Source organism: Stegostoma tigrinum, chromosome 25 (assembly GCF_030684315.1).
Source record: "Stegostoma tigrinum isolate sSteTig4 chromosome 25, sSteTig4.hap1, whole genome shotgun sequence".
In the NCBI taxonomy this organism is placed as follows: Eukaryota; Metazoa; Chordata; class Chondrichthyes; order Orectolobiformes; family Stegostomatidae; genus Stegostoma; species Stegostoma tigrinum.
Genome location: NC_081378.1, coordinates 10,455,442 through 10,473,660, shown reverse-complemented (window position 1 = coordinate 10,473,660; position 18,219 = coordinate 10,455,442). Strand labels below are relative to the sequence as shown.

At 43.2% G+C, this 18,219-nt stretch overlaps 1 protein-coding gene across 27 annotated transcripts in view; it reads right to left on the bottom strand.

The window, feature by feature from the left end:
- Positions 1-18,219, bottom strand: part of celf2 (cugbp, Elav-like family member 2) — a 910,164-nt gene that overhangs the window by 328,973 nt on the left and 562,972 nt on the right. The window contains exon 1 of one of the 27 annotated variants that reach the window (XM_048554201.2): positions 9,457-9,875. The exons of the other annotated variants lie outside the window; for them this stretch is intronic. The gene's annotated coding sequence lies outside the window, so the exon portion shown is untranslated. Of the gene's footprint in view, positions 1-9,456; positions 9,876-18,219 lie in introns of those variants that run through there. 27 annotated transcript variants of the gene reach the window in all.

Sequence of the window (18,219 nt, the reverse complement as noted above, 5' to 3'; positions counted from 1 at the left end):
TGCATCAACCTGAGTTTCCTGCCTGCTCTCTGTAACCCTTCAACACATTATTGATTAAAAATATGTCCACTTCATCCTTAAATTTACTCAATGATCTCTCACTAGTCACTATCTTGCAACCCTTCATAAATTTGACTGTGTGAATCTTACTCCGAACATAAGGAAGAGGGAAAAAGCTTTAACTACTACATGTCTCTTGTACAACTGGCACTCTTCAATCCTGGCATCTCATTGAATCTAATTGCTCCTTTTCAATTGCTTATACAGCCATTTCCTAACTGGGTTGCAGTGAAGACAACATCCAACTGTGACCCAACTATGATGTGAAGAGAGATCACTGGAATCAAAGTTATATCTTTTCTCTCCACAGAGGCTGCCTGACCTGCTGAGTTTCTCCAGCAATTTCTGTCTTTGTCCAAGATCTAATTGTTTAAATTCAACAATATCTCGACCTTTCCCATGTCTCCTAATGGAAACACAAGGATTATTTTAATTTTCATTAACCTTTTTCCTAACCTCACCTACTTGCTACATCAACTTTAATGACCTGTATCTTTGCAGATGCTTCTCCTTTACTCGACTGAGCTATTTCAATGCAGTGGAAGTCCGATACAACGTAAATCAATATACCATTAAACCACTAATAGAACTGTTGTCTCATTGCTCCTTTTCCTGTGCCTAAATCTTTATTTTGTTTGTAAGCAAAGAGAGAGCTTCCTTATTAAAGTGGTCAAATGATGTCCATCACTGACAGAAAAACTGTCCTCCTGGCTGGGCTAAGGAGACACAACAATCGAATTCACAGTGTTCCTCTGCTTTATCTAAACACACATAACTGAAACCACCCACCCACCCATGCTGGAAGCTGTCACAGCAGAGACCTCATGCTGAATGATTCAGCCTGCCTTACTACCCACCTTTCATCAGGATAGGAACACTCTAAAGCAAGCCACCTCCACCAGCAAGTGGGAAGCAACTGGGAGCAGGGGAGGAGTCTGATCCCCATCTCAGCAGGGAGGGCCATTTCTTTGACTAGGTGATAGACAAAGGGGGTGAAGGGAGTCTCTTTTGACCTACCGCATTTCCTGAGGCTGGGAGAACACAACAAGCCAGGTAGCATCTGGAAGACAGGAGCGGTCGAAGTTTCGGGTATTACCCTTCTTCGGGATAGAAGAAGGGTAACACCTGAAATGTTGACTGCTTCTTTCTTCCAGATGCTGCCTGGCTTGCTGTATTCTTCTAGCCTCCTGTTCGTCTACCTTAGATTCCAGCATCTGCAGTTTTTTAGTCTCTAAAACAGAAGGTTCATCTCAGGCAACCAGCTTGTAACTGATGTCCATTTCAAGCCCACCGACTCCCACAGCTACCTAGAATACACCTCCTCCCACCCACCCTCCTGCAAAAATTCCATCCCCTATTCCCAATTTCTCTGCCTCCGCCCCCAGGATGAGGCATTCCACTCCCACACATCCCAGATGTCCAAGTTCTTCAAGGACCGCAACTTTCCCCTCACAGTGGTCAAGAATGCCCTTGACCGCGTCTCCCACATTTCCAGCAACACATCCCTCACACCCCGCCCCTGCCACAACCGCCCAAAGAGGATTCCCCTTGTTCTCACACACCACTCCACCAACCTCAGGATACAAAGCATCATCCTCTGACACTTCCACCATCTACAATCCGACCCCACCACCCAAGACATTTTTCCATCCCCACCCTTGTCTGCTTTCCGGAGAGACCACTCTCTCCGTGACTCCCTTGTTCGCTCCACACTGCCCTCCAACCCCACCACACCCGGCACCTTCCCATGCAACCACAGGAAGTGCTACACTTGCCACCACACCTCCTCCCTCACCCCCATCCCAGGCCCCAAGATGACATTCCACATTAAGCAGAGGTTCACCTGCACATCTGACAATGTGGTATACTGTATCCACTGTACCCGGTGTGGCTTCCTCTACATTGGGGAAACCAAGCGGAGGCTTGGGGACCGCTTTGCAGAACACCTCCGCTCGGTTCGCAATAAACAACTGCACCTCCCAGTCGCAAACCATTTCAACTCCCCCTCCCATTCTTTAGATGACATGTCCATCATGGGCCTCCTGCAATGCCACAATGATGCCACCCAAAGGTTGCAGGAACAGCAACTCATATTCCGCCTGGGAACCCTGCAGCCATATGGTATCAACGTGGACTTCACCAGCTTCAAAATCTCCCCTTGCCCTACCACATCCCAAAACCAGCCCAGTTTTTCCCCTCCCCCCACTGCATCCCAAAACCAGCCCAGCCTGTCTCTGCCTCCCTAACCTGTTCTTCCTCTCACCCATCCCTTCCTCCCACTCCAAGCCGCACCTCCATCTCCTACTTACTAACCTCATCCCACCTCCTTGACCTGTCCGTCTTCCCTGGACTGACCTATCCCCTCCCTACCTATACTCTCCTCTCCACGTATCTTCTTTTCTCTCCATCTTCGGTCCGCCTCCCCCTCTCTCCCTATTTATTCCAAAACCCTCACCCCATCCCCCTCTCTGAAGAAGGGTCTAGGCCCGAAACGTCAGCTTTTGTGCTCCTGAGATGCTGCTGGGCCTGCTGTGTGCATCCAGCCTCACACTTTGTTATCTAACATTTTATTGCGGCAAGTTTTGACCTTGTCCCTTCCCTTCCTAAATAGAGTCCTATTTGTACTCGTATTTCTCAATGGCCTTGGCCTGTTTAAAACGTTACAAGCCTGAAGACTTGGAAGTGGATGTTCTCAATTCTATTGTCCGCTTGGTGCATCAACCCTGAATTAGAACACTGAGATCCTCAAATTAATGAGAATGCTAATTTAAACCTACTACGTGGCCAACAAAGCTCCCTTGTACGCACGTAGGAGTCCCACTTGCTTGTATGGAACACTGCTGGCCTAAAGCAAGCAAATTATAAGTTAATTTCTTGTTAATGGTCAAATCCACGTAAAACTCTTGACGCACATGAATCACTTTGTTCCAACTACAGAGTCCTGTCGCCAAAGTGATTGGCTTATACCATTAGAATTGAGTGGAACAGGAGACCTCTCCAGCGAATAAACTGGGCTATACTTTTAAGCAAGTTCCCATTTCTCTGAAAATGGATCTTTCTCAGACAGCCCTCTCGGACATTCAGTGATTTTCTCCAAGGCAACACTTAACTAAACACACCTGGAAGACATGTGACTAAATTGGAAATGCGCAAGATTTATTTAGGAAGAAACGTGAGAGTGGCTGAACAGAGCCACAATGCACAATAGCCGAGGAATACCGGACAGCTGCAGTCTGGATGCTGGCTGTTTTGAGGCTCACATGCCCCTAACGAAGGCCTTTAAGACTGCATGGAGGTGAGTATTTCATCCTCTGAGCCTCCTTTATTTTTTTTTAAATGTAGAATTGTTAGATCCAATTTTCCTTTGTTAATCTATTTCAAGTGAAAGCATTAAATTTGAAAGTACTGCATCCTGTACAAAGGATATAGTCTATGATGTAGTCAAGGGGGTTTTTAATCGCCATATCAGCCAAAACCAATCAAGGTGACAAAAATGGTTTAAAAGATGAGCCTGTGGAGTGCTTTTCAGGCAGTTTCCTGGAGCAGTATGTTGGCAATCCTTTAGATCGAGCATTGCACAGTGAAGCAGAGTCGATTAGTAATGTCACTGTAAAAGAATTACTGGGAAACAGTGATCATAATACTACTGAACTGCACATTTAGTTTGAAAACTACATATGCCAATCGCAAACAAGGATCTTAAACCTAAACAAGCACATCGATTGTGGGGCTCATTGCACATAAATAAGTCAGTCAGCTGGCTAAGGTTGATTGATTAAATAGACAAAAAGATTTGGCAGTAAATAAACAATGGTGAAACATTTAAAAGGAACAATTTAAATGCCCAACAAAAATACATGCCATGCCTTATTAAGGAGTTTATAGATAGCATTAAACTTAAAGGGACAGCTTATAATGATGTAAAGGCTGAACTGCAAGTGCATAGGAAGGAAGAGAGTAACTGTCTACTGACCCTTAGAAGCAGAGGTGGGCGAAATTGTCATGGAGAATGGGGAAATGACAGTCACTGGATAAATGTGTAGCAGTCTCCTCAATAGAAAGCACAGTTACATATAAGATATAGAGGGTGACATTTGAGGAAATTATGGTAATAAATGTCAGCAGAGAAAATAGTTTGGAGAGATTCAAGGGACTAAAAATGTAACAAATTCTCAGGACCAGGTGGGCTATTTCTCTAAAAGAGATACTTTAGTCAGTAGCTGTGATCTTCTAAACTTATTCAACTGCAGGTTGGTTTCAGCATATCGAATGTCACTAAATCTAGTCCTGCTGTTCAAGAAAGGAGGGAGAGAGAAAACAGGGGACGACAGCCCAACTGTCCTTACACCAGTCATTAACATACTGTAAACCTTTAAGGAAATCTCAACAACACGATTAGAAAATCACGGCATGATCAGACAAAGTCAACATGAGAATCCCATTTGACAAATTCATTAGAATTAATTAAGGATGTAGCTCATGGAGTAGCGAAAGGGAAACGAATAAACCAAGCTGACTCTCCAGGACAGGATGATACTTTCAGAAGTATTGTTTTTAAAAAAAACACTCAAAACAAGTGAGACCCCATCTGCCTGCCTGGATTATTGGAAGAAGCTCCCATGGCACTATTTTAAAGAACAGCCAATGAGTTGTTTTATAGTTTCCTGACCAATGTTTATTCCTCAATGAAAAACAGATCATCTGGTCTATATCACATTGCTATTTGTGGGGGTTTGCTGTGTACAAATTGGTCAGTTGCATTACCTACATTACAATAGAGGCTGCACTTCAAAAGCACCTCATTGTCTAGAAAAGGGCTTTGAGGCATCTGACAGATGTGAAAAGCTCGACATAAACGTGAATCCATCTATTCTCACAATCTTCAAATTCCCTAAAGTTTTCCTTCAGTTCTTTTGCTCAGTGCTCATGTTTTCTGATTTATTAAAAACTGTAGAGTAGATTTCAACCAGTTATAAAAACCAACATTTCCACTGTGGCCACGAAAACCCAACAGTTTCCAGAAGGAACAAATAATCAACACTGCCAGTTTTTGGTCAAAAAGACAAGTTGAAAATCTGGCCCTTTATTCCTTTACGTGAAGGGAACACTTATACAAGTATATGTTTTTCAAGCTGAACTTTGGCCTGCCAAATGTCGTACAGATCAGTGCTTGATTTGCTGGAATGAAGGCAGGCTTGGTTTTCAACAACTCAGTGGAAAAATGTCACTAAGCCAAACTATGGCTCTGTTGAAAATCAGACGCAGAGATATCTGAGCCCCCACTGGTTCTGCTCTGGTTCTAACTTGGCTCCTTTTCAAGGGAAGAACTATTTGTTCCATGCCCGACTTCAAAGAAAGCTCACAAGTAACTCAACTCATCATTACTGAATGTTTTAAGTGGCTATAGTCATTGGATCCAATATTCTTCAGCAGAGGGTGAAGACAGATCTTGTCTTTAATCAGACCGATCAAAGCTAGACATGGTTGGAAACCAAATGGTTTAGGACATGGAGTTGGGGTAACAAAGCCAGCAAGAGCCAGGATCAAGAAACCTGGCCACAAGAAAGGTGGCTTTATAGCTGTTGTTCAGGTTTACTGTCTCTGTCTTGTTGCCAACTTTGTACATTGTTAAGATATTGATACAAGACAACAACAGAGGTTGGAATTGATTCAAAGGAACAAAATAATAACCAACAAGGTTTTACAGCAGCCAATGAGTGCAGGAATACAGTAATCATTGGAAATGGAACACATAGCAGCAACAGTGTGTACATTCTGCAAAACACAGTGCAGCAACTCATTGAGTTCATTGATAGCATCCTCCAAACCCCACAACTGCTACCTCCCAGACAAACAAGGGCAGCATGTGCACACAGAGGCAACTAAATGCAAGATCTGCTACGAATCACACACTAACAAAGCGTGGAGCGGATGATCACGGCAGGCCGCACCTCAATTTCCCACCTACTAACCTCATCCCGCCTCCTTGGCCTGTCCGTCCTCCCCAGACTGACCTATCCCCTCCCCACCTATACTCTCCTCTCCACCTATCTTCTCCTCTATCCATCTTCGGTCTGCCTCCCCCTTTCTCCCTATTTATTTCAGAACCCTCTCCCCATCCCCCTTTTCTGATGAAGGGTCTAGGCCCGAAAAGTCAGCATTTGTGCTCCTGAGATGCTGCTTGGCCTGCTGTGTTCATCCAGCTCCACACTTTGTTATTGTGGATTCTCCAGCATCTGCAGTTCCCATTATCGCTGATCACATATCACACACTCACCTCTTTAACTGCTAGTAGGTCAAAATCCTGGAACTCCCTTCCTCACAACAGTGTGCACTTGCAACAGCTCGAGAAACTGGGTCATCTCAGCTTCTCAAAAGTTTTTAGGGATGGGCAACAATTGTTGGCTCTGCCAGTCATGTTCACATCCCACAAACAAACAAAAGAAAACAATAATGAGAGAAGGGTTACTGCCATTAATTATAGCAGAGCTTTTGCAGTTAATGAGAGAAGGATTAGTGAGAAGGATTAATGTAGTTATTGTGACAACTGTAGCTTGTTCTACTCCTTTGCCCTTTACAGAAAGTGATGACTCACGCTGGGCTGTACTCCACAAACACTGGGTAATCACTGGAGGGAAATTAACTTACGCCAATACTCAAAATACCGGAAAATGCAGGACAGAAGCAGGCAGAGTGTAAATGCAGCCAGAAGGTGAATAGTGGCAGAGCAAAGCTGCTGAGGCTGTAACAAACGGGATTTCCGTGACCTGATGTAACAGGGCCAGGGGCAGGCAGAGCTGGTGAAAATAATAAAGATTTACATTTACTACAACCGCATCACAAAATGTCTCAGCAACTATGTTAACGGACATACATCTGTTTAGCTTCGACCATTACAACGTAGGAACACCATATTTTTAATGATGGGCTTTACACATTGGTGTGTGTCAGTTTTTTCTCTGAAAAAAAAAATCAATTTATTGCTAACCTATGCTTATGATCTCATGCCAATTTCAGTACTGTGGTCTCTTGAATTTAGTGCTTTCCTCGTGTGTTATGGTTTCGTGTGCCATGGAGTGGTGATAGTTATTTAGTATAATGTTGAATTGTTCTAATTCTACCTCTGTGTGAGTCAAAGTACCCTAGTTGTCTATACAAACACAAAAAAGGTTAATGTAACACAAACAGAAATTGCTGGAAAAGCTTGGCAAGTCAGACAGCATCTTTGGAGAGAAATCAGAGTTAATGTTTCAGCTCCAGTGACCCTTCCTCATCCTTCTGCAGAAGGTAATGTTACTGGGTGATCACCTCACAGAAGGAGTTAGTGAGAATGTAAAAGGAGCTACGGAAACCAAACAGTTGCCCCGAAAATCAAAAGAAAATCCTCAAGAAAATCCCAACAGAAGTCCTTCAAGGTGGTGATGGTGCTGGTGGTGGTGATGGGCTAAGAGATGTACTTTGACAGCTAGCAACTGGCTTTATTTTCTCTTGAAGTCATTGCAGCAGTATCTAAGAAAAAACCAAGTGTGCTGACCCCAATTATATTTTTGGTGTTGGTTATTTAACCCACTAGTGGCTCCTCTCCCCTTATGTACGTTGTTCACACTTGTTAATTTATGTTGTTCCATAGTTGGTTTTTCACAAGCAACATCATACATTTCAGTCACACATGACTTTATAATGATATCCTCCCATTTATTTTATTTTTATATATATTTTTAGCTGGATTTGCACATTAAGCATGCAACTGAGAGCACAGGTATGTTTTCATCAATATGACAGTTCTAGCACAATGCCAAATGAACTCCTTTCAGTGTTCAACGTCATTCCAGCACCTAGTCAATTACTATTAGAAATTACAAAATAAAAATCAAACCTAAGGTTCTCATTCTTTCTTTTCCATCTTTTTCTCGTCTCCCTCACTTGACTCTATCTATTTCTGTACCTGATTTGGATCTCATCCAGCCTTCTCCTCCATCATTCACTGGTTTATTTCTTAATCCCCAAATTTTATTGCTTAAGGAGACAATACTGTTAGTCCCAGCATTCACCAGAGATCCTAGAAAGCAGTCTGCAAATTGATAGCTCAAGCAGAAACTGACTCATAATGGCTACAGAGAAATATCAGTGAAACTTGATCACAGCCTTCTGTACATGGCCACATTCTCTGTTCTTGATCTAGGCAACAGAATACTAACCCAGTTCAAAAGCAAAGAGAGGACTGGTCTAAAAGCTCCTTCCGCTGCTTGATAACATTCTGCAAAACCAGGCACAAACAATCCACCTCCAGTTAGTGACTCCCTCCCTCGGCGAGCTGTCGATCTAAAGTAGAATGCATAGACACTCCCAATAGAAAGAGATTCCGACTGTGCTCTGGAATGTGCAACCTGTTTCCAAGTACTGTCATCCAATTTCACTCCACAAGCAATGAATAAACATTATAGTCTCTAACAGTTTAAAGTAAAATGCTCGCTCAATTAAAATTTATTTCTCTCTGATTTTCTAATAGACTATCCACTTAACTGTGCATCCATGCCGACAACTTACAACTCACTTGATTTATCATTTAGCTAGACTTTTATGTCTGTTTTCTATTGATGTGCATCTTTATAATTCCACATAACACAGATATAATGGAACAATAAATAGTGATGTGTTATTTCACTGTAACAATTTGTGAAACAGGTTTCACGAACCTGAGCTGCCAACTGAAGACAGACAGCAGGCAGATAATTTAAATGTGCAAACGTACTATTAAGGGCTGTTGAGCTTAGCGATTGGCACTTAGCAAAAAGGGATTTGCATCAAGACACACGGGGGCAGGTGAAGTTTCCCCCCAGAATCATCCAGGAAAATTCATTCAAGAAGCAGTCGATCAGGGAAATGCTGAAATACTCACAGTGAGCTATCAGAAAATGCAAGGGGGAAGCAAAGACAAGGGTATAAATGCAGATGGAATGTGAGTAACAGCAGTGTTCGAGGCGATGAGTCTGGAGCAAGCAAAACTGCCAAGACATGAGGTCATTCACTGTGTGACTCTGCCACCCTCTAGATTGGAGGGAACTGAGCAATTAAGAGACCACGGATAGCGAAGATAGCCCTCACCACCCCTGCAATTTCCTTGCTGAGGCTTCCCATCCATCTCTCAGGAATTTATGAAATAACACAGCGTGGAGCTGAAGGAACACAGGAGGCCAGACAGCATCAGAGGAGCAGTTCTTACCGTATCTCAATTGGGAATTTGTGCCTTTTTTCCAAGGAAAAAGTGTGTGTTTTTGGTCCACCTGGGAAACACAGCAAGGTTGGAGTCACACTCAGCCAAAGCCACCCCGCCCTCTGTTGCCTGTCAGATTGCGCCGCCCACATGTCACTGATTCATTGTTCCAGGCTACCCACCTGCTTGGCAAAATTCTGCCACGTGTTTTTGGATGAGGTTTGCCAGGACATAGCACGTGGATGAGAATCGTGAGGAAGTTAAGGCTGGATCCGGGGGAGTATTCCAGGGACCGGTGTGAGAGTCAGAAGAACATCCATTGCTGATGATTTACGAGTTACGAGTTCACGGTGTACTGCTCTCCAACACACTATGAATTGGCACTAAAATAATTAACTCCGAAACCCCATTAACTGAGTCCAATCTCAGTCAAACATGAATTATTGCATATGACTAAGTACTTCTCTTGCTTAATCTAATTACTTGACTAATGTCTCGCATTAAAAAAATGGACAGGCAAACTTCAAAAGTTACAGCCAGACTTTGGAATTCTCTGGTACAAAACCGGGAACCGTCAAAGACTAGAGAAAGCCATGGATTACATCTCTCTTTTGTTCAAGCTTATTCAAGCTGAGATACCTTTGAACTGGTGCCCGAGAAACTGAAAGTGCAACCACGATACAACGCGATAGCTACAGCAGCCTGATATTCTCCATTAAGTACCTCCCATAAAAGCTTATGCAAGTACAAAATAGCTCACATCTCTCTCTCTCGCTCTGATTCACTTCCTGAAAATACAGGGGCACAGTTCCACTCACAACACCAATCTTGAAATATCTCACCTAAGTGAACATTATAGTTTCTCCTGGACATATCTGGGCAAATATCCCAACAGCAACATTTCAATCCCATCTGTAAGTAGTGCTCACAGAAGCTGGAGTCACTGTGAAGCAGAAATCCTGCTCCATGTTTTCCTTTTCTACTCATGAGACACTGAGGCCATTTTTTTGGTTGTCTTCATCTTTGGCCGGATCGAATTCGCCAAACACAATGCTGAAGGCGGCCTGTTTTGTAGAATTCAGTAACACCCTAGGTGATGCATTAGAGGCTGCATAGACGATATTACGAATCCCAGTGATTCCCACTGGGAGACTACATTGCTGAAGGTAGCTGGGATTGATGTAAAGCACCAATGATCCCGCATTTCATCGTGCTTTAGTTTGGAGAAGCTATTGCAGTTCACTGGCTGAGTTCTGTTCCCATTCATTCAAGAAAATCTCTAATGAGACTCTGTAGACTTGTTGCAGTGGAGTGCACTGTTTAGACTCTTAACTGAACCAACAGAGTTTGTTTGCTTTGCGAATTTTTAAAGCAAGTATTTGTTTCCTGTAAAATAGACTGCTTTTAAGGGGTGCTGGCATAAGTGCTGTACTGTAGGCAAATCATTTGCAATGATGTTAATAGGCACTCTGCAATTCATCGCATTGGCCCTTGAGCATGGCTAGAAATGGATTTGAAGCTACTTTTCTGGTTTGAATTCCAACCAACCTTTGATGTTTACTGAAACTGGCTTTCAACACCCAGTGGTCGAATATTAAGTGAAAGCAACATAGAAGGGTAAGGCAGAAAAAAAATGCAGGTTCTTTGCAAGAGCCATGCAACTGTCCCACATCTTAGCTTCTTCCCACAGCATTACAAATCTCCTATCAAGCGCTTACACAATTCTTGTTTAAAAGTTACTGTTGAATCTGCTCCTTCTATGCTTTCAGCAACACTTTCCAGATTACATTAACCCACTGCCCAATAAGAACACACCTTTGATTCTTTTGCCAGTTGTCCATGTCCTCTGATGAATGACTCAAGTAGAACCAGTTTCTTCTTTATTTTGCTTATCAAAAGCCTTCATGATTTTGCATAGAAAGAATCGATTTACATAAATGTAGCGCCTTACCCAACCTCAGCACAACCCCTCTGCCCCTCTAAGTGCTTTACCGAATGAATTGTCCAATAAACAGTGTTCAGTCTTTTGGTCAGAGTCATACAGCATGGAAACAGACCCTTCGGTCCAACCAGTCCATGCTGAACATAATCCCAAACTAAACTCGTCCCACCTGCCTGCTCCTGGCCCATATCCCTCCAAACCTTCCTATTCATATATCCATCCGAATCTCTTTTAAACATGAAATTGTACCTGCGTTCAATCACTTTATCAGGAAATTCATTCCACACGTGAATCCCACGCTGTATAAAAAATTTGCATCATGTGTTTTTTAAGTATTGCTTTTCTCACCTTACGAATATGCCTACTAGTCTTAAAATTCCCCATCTAGGGAAAAGACAACTACTATCAACTCTATCTAAACTGCTCATTATTTTATAAACTTCAAACAGGTCCCCTCTCAACCTCCTATGCTCCAGTGAAAAAAGTCCCAGCCTATCTACCTTTTCATTACAACTCAAACCTTCCATACCTGGCTACATCCCGGTAAATCTCTTCCGAACCCTCTCTAGCTCGATAATATTTGTCTTACAACTGGGGACCAGAACTGGACACAGAATTCCAGAAGAGGCCTCACCAATGTCCTGTACAACCTTAACATAATGTCCCAACTTCCATACTCAAAAGGACTGAGCAATGAAAGCAAGCATGCCAAATGCCTTTTTAAAAATGTGTTTATATTTGTTTATTTATTGAGTATATATTTATTCTTATATTTATATTTTTATACTAATTCAATTCAGCAATGGGACTTTGGCATTGACAGCTAATAAAGTAACATTTATTTCTCATCCCTAATTGCCATTGAACTGAGTGGTTGGTTGGGCGTTTCATTCGGCCTCACTGTTAACAGTTAAGAGTCAGCCACATAGATGTTCTCAAGTCACCCTTTTTTAAATTCATCCATGGGATGGTGTTGTTGCTGGCTAGACCAGCATTTGTTACTCATCCCTAATTGCCCCAAAGGCAGTCACGCACCAACCATATTGCTGTGGGTCTGGAGTCACATGTAGGCCAGATGAGGTAAGGCTGGCAGTTTCCTTCCCTAAAGGACATCAGTGAACCAGATTGATTTTTCCTGACAATTGACAATAGATTCATGATCATCATTAGATTCTTAATTCCAGATTTTTATTGTATTCAAATTCCATCTGCCATGGCAGGATTCGAACCCAGGTCCTCAGAATGCTGTCTGGATCAACAGTCCAGAGTCCATTAGGCCTCCCCATATGTAGGCAGACTGAGCAAGGATGGCAAATTTCTTTCCCTAAAGGACATTCGTGACTTTGTTTTAAATCACTGTTAGAAGTGGCAATGCACACAGATGGCTACCACAAAGCTGGAATTTAATTCCAAACTGTCACTGAATTCAAATTTCACCATCTGCCATGGCAGAATTCGAACTTATGCCTTCAGGACATTAGTCTGTGGTTCTCGATTCCTAGTCCAGTGGCAATAGCTCTATCCCACCAGCTCCCCAGAAAATGCACAGCTAAGAAACAGACCATTTCACCCACTGTGTCTGCACAGGGCTAACAGCTGCTTGGGAATCAAATGATCTGGACTTTGCGTGCACAGGCGCTGATGTCAAAATAACACAAAACAAATCTCTCTCTCTCACACACACACACATACCCCCGACGTAAAAATAGTCACAAGTTTAATTAAAGCAAAAATTCAGTAAATAAATAGTGAAACACCATTACATTTAGACATGGTCACTTCAATAGCCAATGCATATGAAGGCCATCAAATTGTATCAATGTGTATCTATAATAAATAAACGGCTATAAAGTACTGTCTTGTCTTCCTGTTCCCAGAACCTCTCAATAATCTTGTTTAATCTCAAAATGCTGGTGCTTCAAGAAGTTACAGCATATGTTTTGCTGCTCGATAGACACATTGTTGCTTTGCTCCAGCCTGAAGTGCTGCAGTAAATGTAGTATTGAATGTTACATTTGGCTGACAATTAGTTCCTAACTCTTTATGAATAATACAACAATATTACAGGATGCTACCAGAAGGAAAGCGATATTAAACTTGCAGTGATTTCTGCACTTCACTGATCCTCACATGAAAATGCCATTTTTAATTACTGCCTGCTTGCTCTGTATAGAATATTGCAAAGCCATCCGCTGTTGGCATGGAGTCATGCAAGACTGATGCGAAAACTGGTTCTCTGATTCTCATACACCGAGGTAGTGTGGAACTTTGGGAAATTATTCCTTTCATCTCAGTGTGGGAGATAGCAGGGAACACACTGGAACTTGGGAAGGTGTACAATTTATTCATAACATTGACTAATTCAGAGCGAAGCACTGTAACCATCATAAAAGAGGCCAGTCATTTGAGCACTACACAGAAACTCCCCAAACACTCAAGAATATGAAGGACAGGAGCCAGAGTAGGCCATTCAGCCCTCAAACCTACCTTACTATTCTATGCAATGACTGATCCGTCCTAGGCTTCAACTCCTTGGTATTTCAAAAACAAAATCTCTCTACCTCCTCTTTAAAATACATGCAGTGATCCAGCAGTCCAGACATTCACTACTCTCTTGAAGATGGAATTCCATTTAAAACTGAGATGCGAAGGATGTCCCTCTATTCTGTAACAGTGTCCCTAGCTCCAGATCACCCCACCAGTAGGGTATCTTCTCAAATACTGCTCCCTGCCAAGTGACATAGATCATCCCTACAGTGTGGAAACAGGCCCTTCGGACCCATGCAGGACCATCCCCCTATAACCCACACATCCCTGAACACTACAAGCAAGTCAGCATGGCCAATCCACCCAGCCTGTACATCTTTGGACTGCGGGAGAAAATCAGAGCACCCGGAGGAAACCCAGCAGGCACGGGGAGAACGTGCAAACTCCACACAGACAGTTGCCCGAGGGTGGAATTGAACCCGGGTCCCTGACTCTGTGAGGCAGTAGTGCTAACCACTGAGCCACTGTGCCGCCCACCATGCATCCTTCAAATCCTGTTTGTTTAAATGAGACAAATTAATAAAACCTGAACCTGTAAAGCTGTACTTCATCCCTGAAATCAACCCAGTCAATGCCTTTTGAACTGCCTCTAATGGCGGTTCATTGTGAGGACAAAAACTACTCACTGTCTTCCGGACACTCTCTCACCAGCACCCACACTGTTGTAACAGATCTTCCCGACATTTAAACTCCAACTTCCAGAAACAAAGGTCAAAGTTCCATTTATCTTCTTAATTGCTCAATGAACCTGCATGCTAACCCTGTATGTTTCATGCACAACAGCACCCAGACGCCTCTGAGCTAGAGGATTTGTCTTCCAAAGTAAATAATGGGCTGTCTTTATATTCTTCCTACCAAAGTGCATGGCCTCTCATTTTTTAAAAGTTAATTCACATGATGAGGGTGTCACTGGCCAGGTGAGCAATTTATTGACCATTCCCAATTGCCCAGAGGGCCTTCAGAGTCAATCGCATTGCTGTGGGTCTGGAGTCACACGTAGGCCAGACCAGGTAAGGATGGCAGTTTCCTTCCCTAAAGGGCACGAGTGAACCAGGTGGCTTTTTCCAAAATTCACAATGGATTCACAGTCAATATTAGACTATTAATTCCAGATTTTCACTGAATTCAAATGTCTCTATCCATCATGGCAGGATTCGAACACAGGTCCCCAAAACATTAACTGGCTCTGGATTAATAGTCTAGCAATAATACTGCTAGGCCATTGCCTTCCCCATTTCCTCCACTAAACTCTATCTGCCCAGTTTTTGCACACCCTCTCAACCTACAATCCCCATGCAGATTCTTTACAATCACATTATAAACGTGCCCTTAACATAATTTGGTATCGGCAATAAATTTGGATATATTACACCCTGCACCCCCCTCCAAATCACTCATGTTTACCAAATAATTGAAGCCCTAGATCTGATCCTTGTGGCACCCTACTAGTTCCATCTTTCTAATCTGGAAATGATCCATTAATTCTGACCCTTTGTCTTCTTCATGTAAACCAATCCTCACTCTATGCTAACACATTACCCCAAGTTCGGCAAGTTCACATCTTGTGCAATGACCTTGGTTATGGCAGCATACTGAATACCAACTAAATGCAATACATCAAGCCCACCGACTCCCACAGCTACCTAGAATACGCCTCCTCTCACCCACCTTCCTGCAAAAAGGCCATCCCCTATTCCTAATTCCTTCGCCTCTGCCGCATTTGCTCCCGAGATGAGGCATTCCATTCCTGGACATCCCAGAGGTCCTCATTTTTCACGGACCACAACTTCCCCGAAAATGCCCTTGACCATGTCTCCCTCATTTCATGCAACTCATCCCTCACACTCCCTCCCTGCAATAATAACCAAAACAGAATCCCCCTCGTCCTCACATACCACTCCACCAACCTCTGAATCAAACACATCATCCTCCGACACTTCCGCCATCTGCAATCTGACCCCGCTAACAAAGACATTTTTCCCTCCCCACCCTTATCTGCTTTCTGGAGGGACCACTCTCTCCATGACTCCTTTGTCCACTCCACACTCCCCTCCTGCCCCCATCCCCAGCACTTTTCCCTGCAACCGCAGGAAGTGCTACACCTGCCTCTATACATCCTCCCTCACCCCCATCCCAGGCTCCAAGATGACTTTCCACACCAAGCAGGTGTTCACCTGCATGTTTGCCAATGCGGTATATTGCATCCTCTGTACCTGTTGTGGCTACCTCTACATTGGGGAAACCAAGCAGAGGCTTGGAGGACTGTAGAACACCTCCGCTCGGTTCGCAACAAACAACTGCACCTCCCAGTCGTGAACCATTTCAACTCCCCCTCGCATTTCTTTGATGACATGTCCATGCTGGGCCTCCTGAAGTGCCACAATGATGCCACCCGAAGGTTGCAGGAACAACATCTCATATTTCACTTGGGAACCCTGCAGCCCAATGCTAACAACGTGGACATCATAAGCTTCAAAATCTCCCCTCCCCCAACTGCATCCCAAAACCAGTCTAGCTTGTCCCCGCCTCCCCAAACTGTCCTCCCACCTATCCCCTCCTCCCACCTCAAGCCTCACCTCCATCTCCGACCTAATAGCCTCATCCCGCCTCCTTGATCTGTCTGTCCTCCGTGGATCGACCCAACCTCTCCCTAGCTCCCCACCTACAGTCACCTTTACTGGCTCCAACCCTGCCACTTTGACCTGTCTGTCTCCTCTCCACCTATCTTCTCCTCTATCCATCTTTTATCCGCCTCCCACTCTCTCCCTATTATTTCAGAATCCCCTTCCCCTCCTCCATTTCTGAAGAAGGGTCTAGGCCAGAAACGTCAGCCTTCCTGCTGCTCTGATGCTGCTTGGCCTGCTGTGTTCATCCAGCTCTATGCATTGCTATCTCAGATTATCCAGCATCGACAGTTCCTGCTATCTCTGTAACATCTATGAGTTCCCCTTTGTAAATGCTGCTTGTTATATCATCAAAAGAAAATCGAGTAAAATGCGCCCCTTTTAGAAAACCATGTTGACTCAATGCCTTTCTCCACAGCGCAAGTAAAGTCCTATGCAAGTATAAACTATCACATATTCTAAAGATTCAGGCTGGCTTTATCAGCACCTGAACAAAGTCTCTCAGTACACAGCTCACCGCATGTGATTCAACCGTTTCAATTACAAAAAGATTCCATCACCTAAATTGGTTTAGTGGACTTATTTCAAAGTGCCACTTTTTACTCAACAAGGAGCATTGTTGCCTCTCGAGTCTGAAACCTTTGGCTCCAGATACTAGAGTACAAAGCCCAGTCAGACTCTCCACTGCTGTACTGATGGTGTGCTGCACTGTCAAAGGACTACCTTTCAAGCTGATACTAAACCAAGGCTCTATCACATGGTTGCAAACTATCCTCTGGCAGTATTCTGAGGAAAATTCACCCCAGTTTCCTGGCCAGTATTTATCCTTCAATCAACATCACATTGGAAGAAGTTAGCTGATCATTTACTTTTCAGCTGTTTGTGGGAGTTTTTTTTGTGAATCGGCTGCTGTGTAAGATTACAACAATGATTGCACATGAATAATACTTGCATGTATCTGACAAAATAGAGATCCTGGCGAGTATATGTTGGGAATAAAGGTGAATGGCAATTAATCCTTTAAAATGTGCACTCCCAATGAAGCACTTTGCTGCTGCTTCCTACAATAGTTGTACCCCACTTAATTTACACTTCAGTCTAGTTTCGGAGCATCAGAGTAAGCCAGTGTTGTAATGCAGCAATGCTCCAAGTAGTACATCTGATAGAGAATAAAACAGGTACAATCTCCACTAGCGAGTATCTAGTATGGCAATAGTTAATACAAACAAAATTGTCACAACAGGATGAAAATGCTCCTCCATTGAGTTATGGTGTTGCTGCACACTCAGTTAAATGCTCTCCCGGTGGTATTATTTACATATTAAACTGTTGTCAATGTTTGGGAAAAGGATTACATTATTTGGATTGGATCTGTAGAAGGTGTCCTGCAAAGGAACACAATGTGTTACAAACAGAAGCGAAAAATCCTCTGTGGTCAATTAGTAAGAAAATGAACATTACTGCATTGTGCTGTGAATTCTCTCTACTGCCTAAAGACTCCCTCGCTGAATAACCAATAAACATCAAACAAAGAAGAAAATCGAGAACAATGCACTGTTAATAACCAGATATGTAAATAAGAGTATTAGAAGGCTAACGTGAAAGGATACACTAGGCCAAAGATGCATGGAGTGGACATAATTTTTGTGCCAGTCAGTCTACTCCCACAGGCACAGAACTGCAAATACTCTGAATCCCACAATGTGAATCTTATTTCTGCTTTTTTTTTGCATAAATATAAATAAATAAAATTCCATGATTTTCAAACATCAGGGGAGCTCTCTTTGGGGTCGTGCCTAACATTTAATCCTTTGACCAGCATCAAAGTGGAT